Genomic DNA, 10,598 nt, shown 5'->3' with positions numbered 1-10,598 from the left:
TCTTCTGGGAAATTGGGGGGAGGAGGGATTTCGAACATAACGCGATTTGATCCAATTTTGCCATGGCTGGGGATGTATGAATCAGGGAAAATTCATATTTTGTGTGTAAAACCATAAGTTTAATTTTAGGTTAAGGGGTCGGCTTACAACTATAAAATATCAGTCTCCTCCTCCTGACTATTTTGCCATTCTACCCATTTTTTGCTGGGAACGAGTTTTCTTCGGAAAGGGATTTTATCAGTCTCCTCCACACCATCTTCTTTTCTGTTATTTTAATTCTACAAAAATAAAAAATAAAACTTTAACGAAAAGTTTTCGGCACGGTTTATTTTAACGAAAATTAAATCTTTATACTAAAAAGTCAATCATTGTATTATTCACTTTATATTTTATTTTATCATTATCATTAGAACTCAAAGCTTTCAAACATTTTTCATTAGTTTTCTTAAATAAAAATTATTTTGTTATTATTTAAATATTTTTAATTCACATAATAATATTTAATTAGATTTCTAGGACCAGTTATGTGCCATATGAGCACATAATAGAATTTTGGAATGAATTGTGACGGAATGACCATATTGATTTGTGACACTTATTTTCAGAGATTATATTGATTGATTTTTAATTTTAATGACCATCTTGATGTGATAGGTCAATTTTAACGATGATTTGTGATAAAAACCCTTGTATAAATAAAGAGATACATCTTATAGAGAGGGTAAATGAAAATGATCATGACACTCCTACCACGTGGATAAATATTGTTTTTGTTTGAAATAAATAAAAAATTTAGTCCCCCTCAAAATATGGTCATAGTTATGTTTGTGTTGTTATTCTTATAGTTAATTTATGAGAAGATGGATTAATCAAGTAATTTAGTGAATTTCTTTGATAAATTGAGGATTAAAAGGAGAAAAGGATACTAGCTTATCCTTTTTCTGGAGATCCTAAGAATCTTATGATCGTGATCATTCATCGTATATTGTGCAGTCAGAAATTATTTCAAATTTTAAAATTTAAAATTAAATATAAATAATATCTAACGAAAACTGACCGCATAATATACGATAAACGATCATGATCGCGAAATCTCTAGATTTCTCAAAAAAGGATCAAGGAAAAGGGGATGTGAGAAAGTAGAAACTTTGATATTTTATTAATATAGAAATGATATTCTGATTGCCAACTATGCCCTTGCCGAGCTCACGAATGGCTTGCATTTCTATATCTTCTTTGGTCAATGACGACCTTTTGGAAATATCAAAAGTAATGTTATTGGTCACGTTGCCACGTTCTTTCTAGGAGATTTTTGACGGTGCAGTTGTTTGTTTGTGTGTCAATTATCTAGCTCCCAACCAACAACAACATACCTAAGGGAATTATTAAGCTAATCACATGATATGCTTATAAAACATATCAATTAACCATAATTAGTTGATGTAAAGTACATCCCAAATATGCTTTAATAAAAAATTAAAACTGTAATTACCAAATTAGAACTCAATTTCTATAGCTCACTCTAATAAGAAATGATTTATATATATTAGTAGGAGCTATATTATTAGTAGTTAAATAGTTATCTCATTTTGGGGAGGAAAATCATCGTATATGTTATTTTTGCTATTGTAAAGCATATCATCCGTAATTCTACATATTGTTTTTACCTTTTACACATAATTATGGAGGTTTTAGTCATTGACTCAAACAAATTAAAAAAGAATTAAGAGTTATAATTGTAAAATATTATGTAGAACGAAGAAAGAAAGAAAAAAAAAACGTGTGCAGAAATCCCTATAAGATGCGAATAGGGTGCCACATGGTCAGCTTGACATGAAAAACCAAAGTACCGAGACAAGATCCTAGAGATCTTCTAATCACATTCGTTCGTCGTACATCATGTGGTCAATTTTTATTAGATATTATTTATATTCAATTTTAAATAAAAAAATTTATAATAATTTCTGATCGCATAATATATAATAAACGAATGTAATTAAATCATCTTCAAAATCCTCACAAGAATTTCTGACCGCGAAATTTACCCAAAACGTTTTTTTTTTTTTTTTTGGTAAACAAGTACCCAAAACGTTTGTCATGTGAATGGATTGTTTTTTATTCTCTGAGTACAGCACCTTTTTCTAGACTGTTTATGGCAAGTCTAAAATCACACATAACATAAGAAGGAGAACTGTGTCACCACCAACCATGTACAGACACGTGGGGCACGATCCCGGTATCCGGATCGGTTAGATTCTTCGGTGCGCTCTCGTCCACTAGTACATAATGGTTTCCAGAATTTCATGGCTCGGCGCACAATCGGCCAGGTAATTTTAGATTCCTGCCGTTAGATTCCTCACCCTTTAACCGACACGTGTCCAGAGCATCCCATTTTTCTGCATGGTGACCTAAATATATTTTGGATTTTTTTTTTTCTTGAGAAAACTGTATCTTTAGCTTTTTCGTGAAGGGATAAGGATTCTTTTGGGACGGGGGACTCTCATTCAACGTGACAAGTATTTGGAACCATCCATTGTGTTCTAATCTTTTTCAATTGCATTTGTAATATCTTATTTGCTATCTAAAAGTGAAAAATGCCGAATCCTTGACTCACTTTATGTAATTCGAAGTTTTGGATCCTTAATAATCAAGAGAGTTATGAGACTGTGAATATAGTGCTTAATCTATATTATCCAATAACTTCTTTTTTTATCAGAAATGTTCTTTTAGTCAAGAGGTGTCTAAGAAATGCATAATCACTAACTCGGATTCGATATCAACAGTGAAAAATAAATATATTGTGTTTTTAGTGTTCTAGTCTTATCATTGGTATCAAATTTAATGGTGATTGATCATGAATCAATAGTCACAATGTGACAAGAAGAACGTGAGAGTTATGAGAATGTGAATATAGACGGAATGGTTTATCTATATTATCCAATCTTTTTTTTTTAATCAGAAATATTCTCTTAGTGAAGATGTGTTTAAGAAATGCATAATCATTAACTCAAATTCAATATCATGAGTGGAAAATAATATATTCCATTTTAGTGATCTGGTCTCATCATTTGATATAATATTTGATGGTGATTGATCGTGAATTACCAGTCACAATGTGACAAGAAGAATGTGACTCTATCTTTTATTTAATTAGCGTTTAATTTTCAAGGGTAGGAGCTTCGTTTCCACACAAGTTGTCTTATGGTTCGATTGGTTTATAAGACTATAATGTAATGTGGATAAAGAATGTGAATATATACGGATGATTTGCATGGATTTTGTTTAGAATCTATCTACGTAAATGCACGTTGTACGGTGAAGGAATATGGTTCCCACGCAGACATGCATTTGTGGATTTGTCTATGTTTAAAACAGTAGTTGTGTTTCGTTTAGATGAAGAATTTCGAATTGGAGAATAACCTTTACAGAAACGATGAGAAAGACATAGAGCTAGGGTTTGAGTTTTTTGTTGGCAATTTATTAATAATGGAAAAAGAATGAAGTTCGTCTCTCACGAGAATGCTTTTAGCAAATTAGCACTCATAAGTCATAACTTCCCTGCTCATCTCTTGTGAGCATCTATGTTTTGATGTAATATAGTTCAGTTTGATATGAAAGCATCCATTCACATTTCTCTAAACTTTTTTAGATATCAGTGATATGTCTTACAAATTTTAAGTGTACGATTGCATGAACTTGTTTAGAGAGAATGTAGAGAAATTTACACTAGTTCTTATTGTTTTTTCAAGTCTACTTCCTTGAAAACGTACGTGACAACTATACATATGGGGATTAGGCTAACCGGACAAAGTATTGGACATGCCTTTATAATGTATATGTATTTGTTAACCATAAAAACTACCTAGCATACGTGGCGCGCAGGCCGAGTAATTAATAAACTAACTACGTCATTCGGTCGAATGCGGGATGTGCTAACTCGTTGGCCGATCGGCCGGGGAGTAAAATATGTTGATGTGGCGTTGGGTGCGCTGCTGACTTCTTGATCTCGCGACTATGGCCGAGGAAGGAACATGTCTTGGCCTTCGGGTTCTAGAACCTGATGACAAGCCTGCTAGTTTTGCGAAGCTCAATATCAAATTCAGCTTTCAGTGTGTCGAATATAGTAATCTGGTAACACCTCATTTCGCCGAGAAGACTAATGAGATGACCTCTACCAACAAGGACTCAGGAATCCTTGTTGATTGAGACTTGGATAAATAACTAGTCGGTCTCGAAGCAGTGCTGTTTATCTAAACTGAAGGTGCACCTCGGTTGGCTGGTTCTATGGCTCCAGTGCTGTTTATGCAAATTGAAGATGTTGGCAGAGAAAAATAAAATAAAAATCTCAAGATGTTTGAGAGGTTTGCGCAGGACAATTGTGTGTTGAATTGGAAAGGCTTTGAATGATGCACTCCCCTATCTATTTATAGTAATGATCTCCTCCATGGTCGAGGTAGAATTCCACTTGGATTAGAATTCCTCAACCCAATCTCATCAGGTCTCGACCAATCCTAAACCCTATAGGACTCTGAACCAAACTCTTTAATCACCCAAATTCATCCCTTGATTCTCGGCATCTTTCTTGGCTCAAAGCATCCTTACTTTTCGAGAATCCTCATTGTATTGCGATTTGATCACCTAACCCCTATCCATATAAAACAATCTCTTGATAGGATTCGGCCGAACTCCACTGGGCTCAACCCATAATAGAATATTTCCAATATCCCTTTCTGGACTAAGAATAACCCTAGGCTCGGCCCAAAGTTTTATTTTAAGCCCAAACAGTATTGCAGGATATCGTTTTGTTACAGAATATGACAATATAGATTATTGTAATATATATATATATATATATATATATATATATATATATATATATATCAGTAATAATAACAAATTTCTTGAAAAAAAAAGGTTCTAAATTTTGCACCCCTATGTTGTTTGAGACTAGTAACATGTTGGACCAAGGGCGTATGTACATTGGGACCATATCATTTGGAGTTCTGGAAATATACATGTAAAAGTTTGCGAGGACCCTTTGAATGTTGATACGGGTCTGTAGACATCGAAATTTCAGTGAAATAAATGTTGATCAATAATTAGAATTTCAACGTTCATGTGTCACATAAATTTTACACGTAGCATGTGACTTAACAAAAAATTGAAAATCATCGGAAAATTCATGTTTACAGGGTCTCTTTTGTGTCTATCAAGTGTTTGATGTAATGTTTGTTAGGCATCTCTCGACATGTTCGACATCACTTGACAAATCCTCTTGATATCACTCATCAGATTGCTTCAGTATATGTCGATATTTGTTGATATGTAAGCAATATGATTGACTGACGACAACAAACCCACTAAGTGTTCGATCATGATTGGAATTTAGTAAGTCGATAATGATGTGCTTAAATTGGAACATTATGTGTGGTCCACTTACCTTTGTTTCTGGTTTTTACATTGCTGCTAGCTAGCTGTTTACAAATTTGGATTGATCGAGTGCTTATCCATTTAAGTATCTTTGACTTCTGTGCTACGACATATGTCACAGTTTGCTCTGAACAATAGAGCACACTAGCTAAGACCCTTATGATTTGGGACAATGTTATTAGCTTAATTAGCTAGGTTAGAGACAATAATTCCAGCTTAAACATTATTGGATTAATCAACGGTGTAGAGAGTGACAATAATTGAGTTCGGAGGTGTAAAATAGTTGGGTTGATAAATAGAAAAAAAATAAAAGTAGATAGAAATACAAAGCAGAGAGAGAATAATTATGGTTAGAGAGGTGTAAAGAGGAGACAATAATTCGGTTATAACTTAGAGGCTAACTTATCTTTGTGTATTGAGTTCGTTTTGGACATAGCTTCTTTAGGAATTACTTCTGCTTATTAAGATACCAAACTGACACATCCTGACCGTAGAATTTACGTAGACATCGAAATTGGGACGTGTTAGTTGGCATCTGGAAGGTGACGAAACCGTAAAATGTAGGTAATGTGGAGAAAGTGTGAGTGAATTACAATGCATAGATGGGTTGAACCCCTAAAAGTCTAAGTATAAATAGTAAAGAAGTAAAGGTCCTAGCCCATCCCGAATAGGATGAACATTTATACAAAAAGTACATGTTAAGTGCTTCTCTAGCAACTTTACCAATGATCTAGAAAACACTTCTAAACTTTCGTTCAAATGCATAATCAGAATCACTTTTAGCTGTTGACAGTATTGTTGCAATACGAAATCGGCCTCAGCCTAAGTTGAACATTTTAAAATAAAATAAAATAAATTGAAAATATGATAGCATTGTTTATTTTTGGGGTCTTTTAATTTATACCCAATCAACTCAGCATATTTTAGAAAAAAAAATCAAATTAAATTTTTTGGTAATTAATGTCAATTGAACTTACTATTTTAGGGTTGAATATTTTTCTAGTAACAAATTTGCTCTTTATGATAAAGGTTTTAAAAATCTTGATTTAATGCTAATTTGATCAAATTTTACATTTTGGATTTGAAAGCTTGCATTGCCGCCATAAAAACTTGAATCCACAAGAAACAATTTCTAGTCATAAGATCCAAGATTGATGTAAAATAAAATGTCTTTTAGCCAATATTTTAAAAGAGAAGGGCGAAACCAAGACATTTCATGGATAGAATCGTCTTACTGCACCGTATCTAAGATTATTATATCCTTAATATATATAATATATAATATTTTCTATAACAAATATTTTGTCATTTTATGTCTGTCCTATCCATTGGACTTGTTTTTCATTGGGCTTTGTAATGCTTTAAAAAAAAGGAAAACTAATGAAAAGGGCTTGAAAACTTTGAGTTTTAATGATAAGGACAAAATAAAGGGTAAAGTGAATAGTACCAGGATTGACTTTTTAGTGTAAAAATGTGGTTTTTCGTTAAAATGAACAGTACCGGGTGCTTTTCGTTAAAGTTCCCTTAAAAAAAAAACCATTGTACAATTATTTAAAAAAAAATGAAAGAAGAAAATCCGATTCGTCTAAGCGGGTCAGATCCACTGGAGCTCCGACCTAACCCGCCTACAACTTCTGTTTTCGACCATCTGAGACGCGAAATCAGTGTCATTCAAAGGAAGTCCTCGAGCCTAATCAAACCGTCGTGTTGATTTCATCATTATATCCCTGTACATAGCGAATTGAGGTTGAGAAGGTTTTAAAACCTGTACTAACCTTATGCCGCCTAGTCCAGTTGACCACAAGTGTTCTTCTGATAGATCGCCGAAAAAACGGCCTAGATGAGTATCTGTTAACGATCAAGAAGAGCACGTGGATACGTTGACAGCTTTATGTCACAAGTCTCTTTGAGGAGAAGTACTCGAATGCTACTTAACAACATGTAAGCAACAACAAAGGCTTAGGACGCGAAATAAAGGTATTCAGGGCAGTGCTTGGTAAGGCAAGGTAAAGTAACCGAGACCCGAGTGAGACGCTCTGGCCTCCTAGGCATTAAAAGACGCACCAGTTGTCTACAAGAACGTCACTTCATCGACAAAGACCAGGTAGGTGAAAAGTTGTCAGTAGTCTAATACAAGTGATGGCACGTTAAATTCTGGTTTGAGAGGCCCAAAGGGGGGGGCGAGGCCTATATAAGAGCAACTCCAGCCTTGCTGGTTGCTCGGGCGTCAGGCGAGGAGAAAGGGTCCTCGGGCCGGTGGGAGCAAATCCAGCGGGGAAGGGCCAGAGTGAGGGTGGGAGGTCGAGCGAAGGGGGGGTGGGGAGTCGACGGGCCTGTGGCCCGAGGGTTTTGTATTTTTGTATTTTTTTTGTGTCAGAGAGAGAGAGATAGCATTTGTAATTTTTTATTATTTAAACAAACATAAAAAATTATTATTTTTATTGCTTATTGTCAGGGGGGAGGGTTCCAATGGTGGAGATGTAAATGACAATTACTGTTCATTAATGGTAATTACTATTCATTTAAGGCAGTTACTGTTCAATAGGGTGGATTGAATAGTGGATTGCCAGGGGGGATGGCTCCATGGGTGGAGTTGCTCTAAAGGGGTAGAGACCTCCATCATGGGGTCGGGCAAATCAGAGAGAATAAAGTGAATGTATTTGCCGAGAACAATATAGCCTTGAAATCAATTGAGAAGCAACACGTTGGATGTCGTCTAGTTTTGAGGAGTAAACTACTTATATCTTTGAATCCGTTTCATTTAAGTCCAATTCACTAACTCACCTAAAATCATTTATTTAAGTTTGTTAACATTACAGTTTTGAGCATTAACAATATCAAAACTATTTTTATTTTACTTTTTTAGATGCTACTCATAGCGCTTAGTCAGTTGGAACCTTATCAATAGGTAAGCAAATTATAACTACATTACCTCTGCAATAGGTTTCAAAACCTATCTACGTAGGTTTTAAAACCTATGTTTGTACCATATTTAGGGCATTTGTATTTAGACCTCGTATAAATACTCAGGGGACTCAAATGTAATTATGTAATAAATGAAGGGGCAAATATGTAATAAGTGAGGAGCCCTTATTCTATAAAAAGACTCCTCACTCTCCTCATTAGGGGAGGTTAAGGTTTAGGCCATGAGAAGAGAGAAATCATCTCAGAGAGGGCAAACACAGAAAATAGGCTAGAGAGCACACTGCATCTAGCCTTTTTGTATATTCACCATTCAGAGTGAAACAATATCAATATCAGTGTGGACGTAGCCCAAACATTGGGGTGAACCACGATACATCTTGTGTTCTTTACTTTCTTGCAGATTCACGGTCAGATTTACGTTGTTCCAAGACCCCTCCGGTTTTGTGCATCAACAACCTATATCTCCATCTTACCTATACATTTGGTATCAAACTCATTCACACTACCTACACATTTGGTATCAAACTATCCACATTACTCAAAAACATTCAATTTCAATATCATTAACCAAACGTCATAAGGTTACTTATCTTCAACTTTTTGTTATCCAATAGTAGTTGGTTTCTCACTTTATTAAAGTACATGAATTAAAATCTCATGAACGAAAAATACTGATTAATTAACCACCAACACAACACACACAAGTAATTAACATTGTTTGAAACTATTGTTGATTTGATCTCGAAGTCCTCATATAGCACTTCTTTCAATCCTAGATGGGTGATCACTTGTAGGAATGACATAATGGTAATTCATATTCCACACAGCCAAGGAAGCATTATTTTTTAATCTCATTATGACTTGGTTCTTTAAGAGATGCTAAGGAGACTCTCTTAACATGTAACTTTTTATAAACTTTATATCAACTCACAGTCATGGAACTTCTTATAAACTTCCTGTCAACTCACGGTTTAATTTTCATACTAATATTATAATCCTTAACCATACATCAGATTCCATACTCGACATACACTTTTATTTTGGTCCGTGGTTTGATGATGGACGATGCTAGTTGGTACGTGTAGAGAGAAAGAAAGAGAAAATGATAAAAAAGGATAATGGAAACTGAGGAACCTATCAGATGAGCGGTTCGCCGCATACGAACTCTGCTACTTACATGTCTCTCTCTCTCTCTCCCTCTCTCTCTCTCTCTCTCTCTAGATCTCTATCTTTCTCTCTCTGTTTCTTCCGGTCTGTTGATGCTTTTTAATGGTTGATCTACGTGTTGCCCACTAGGGTTTGTTTTCCGCTATTTCTCAGTCCTACTCGTACGCTCCTTCGTACTTGGTCTTGCGCAAAAAGGGCAAAAAGGACAAAAAAAACATCAAAGAACAAAAAAAGAAATGAAATTGCAAAATTAGATGCAATTCGCCGTCTGTGGGAATCGAACCCACGACCACGTGGTTAAAAGCCACGCGCTCTACCAGCTGAGCTAAGACGGCTTACTTGATCATTCCTCCGATATTTCCGCATTTATGCGAGACTAATCGAAGGGCTTCTTCCAGACTTGCTGTAGGCATATTTTTGTTGGGCCCAGACTTGTAGTCCAGGTTTATTCATAATCTGGCTGGGCTCAACCCCGAAGCCCAGTTATCAACACTAAGCAATTGGTCTAGTCAGCTTGCTTGCCTTGTTTACATAACTTTTTTTAGCCTCCCACGTATTTCTCTTTATTTCTAGTCATCAGACTGAATATTTCAAACGAAAAATAACGAAGAAATTCATAATTAAATAATGATAGGCTTAAAGCACGAAACCACTCACAAATTCATTAATCTTTGAAATTACATCACATAAACAACATGGAAGCATCTTTGAAATCGAATACTTGTTAGTTTAAAGAGATTCTTATCCTTCACTCTGTCTTCACTGGAAGCAATCTTTTTCTTCACTATTTATATAGTTTCAAAGTGGTCATTCCATGCCCCACACGTGTTAGACTTTTGTGTTCTAAATCTATATTTATAGTATATTTATAGAGACATGATATAATGCCTCGGGATTGGTTGATTGGTTGGTTGGTTTGATCAGCTTGTATTAAGGAAAAAGCTAAAAACTTTATTGTGTTTGGCTCGTGAGCAGTTTGTAAATTTAGAGTAAATTTTATTTGGGAGAGTATCTTTTTAATAATAAAACAAAATGCTTAAAGGATTGTGTTTGTTTCTACGTTTTGAAGTTTATAT

The 10,598-nt window shown here is 34.9% G+C and overlaps 1 non-coding gene across 1 annotated transcript; it reads right to left on the bottom strand.

Annotated features, from left to right (window-relative positions):
* Positions 1-9,784: 9,784 nt before the first annotated feature.
* Positions 9,785-9,857, bottom strand: TRNAK-UUU (transfer RNA lysine (anticodon UUU)). The gene has a single exon. It is a non-coding gene; the product is annotated as a tRNA-Lys (tRNA).
* Positions 9,858-10,598: the final 741 nt, after the last annotated feature.

This window comes from Malus sylvestris, chromosome 2, assembly GCF_916048215.2.
Source record: "Malus sylvestris chromosome 2, drMalSylv7.2, whole genome shotgun sequence".
NCBI classification, from domain to species: domain Eukaryota; kingdom Viridiplantae; phylum Streptophyta; class Magnoliopsida; order Rosales; family Rosaceae; genus Malus; species Malus sylvestris.
The sequence above is the reverse complement of the archived record's forward strand: the minus strand, read 5'-3'. Positions and strand labels throughout refer to the sequence as shown.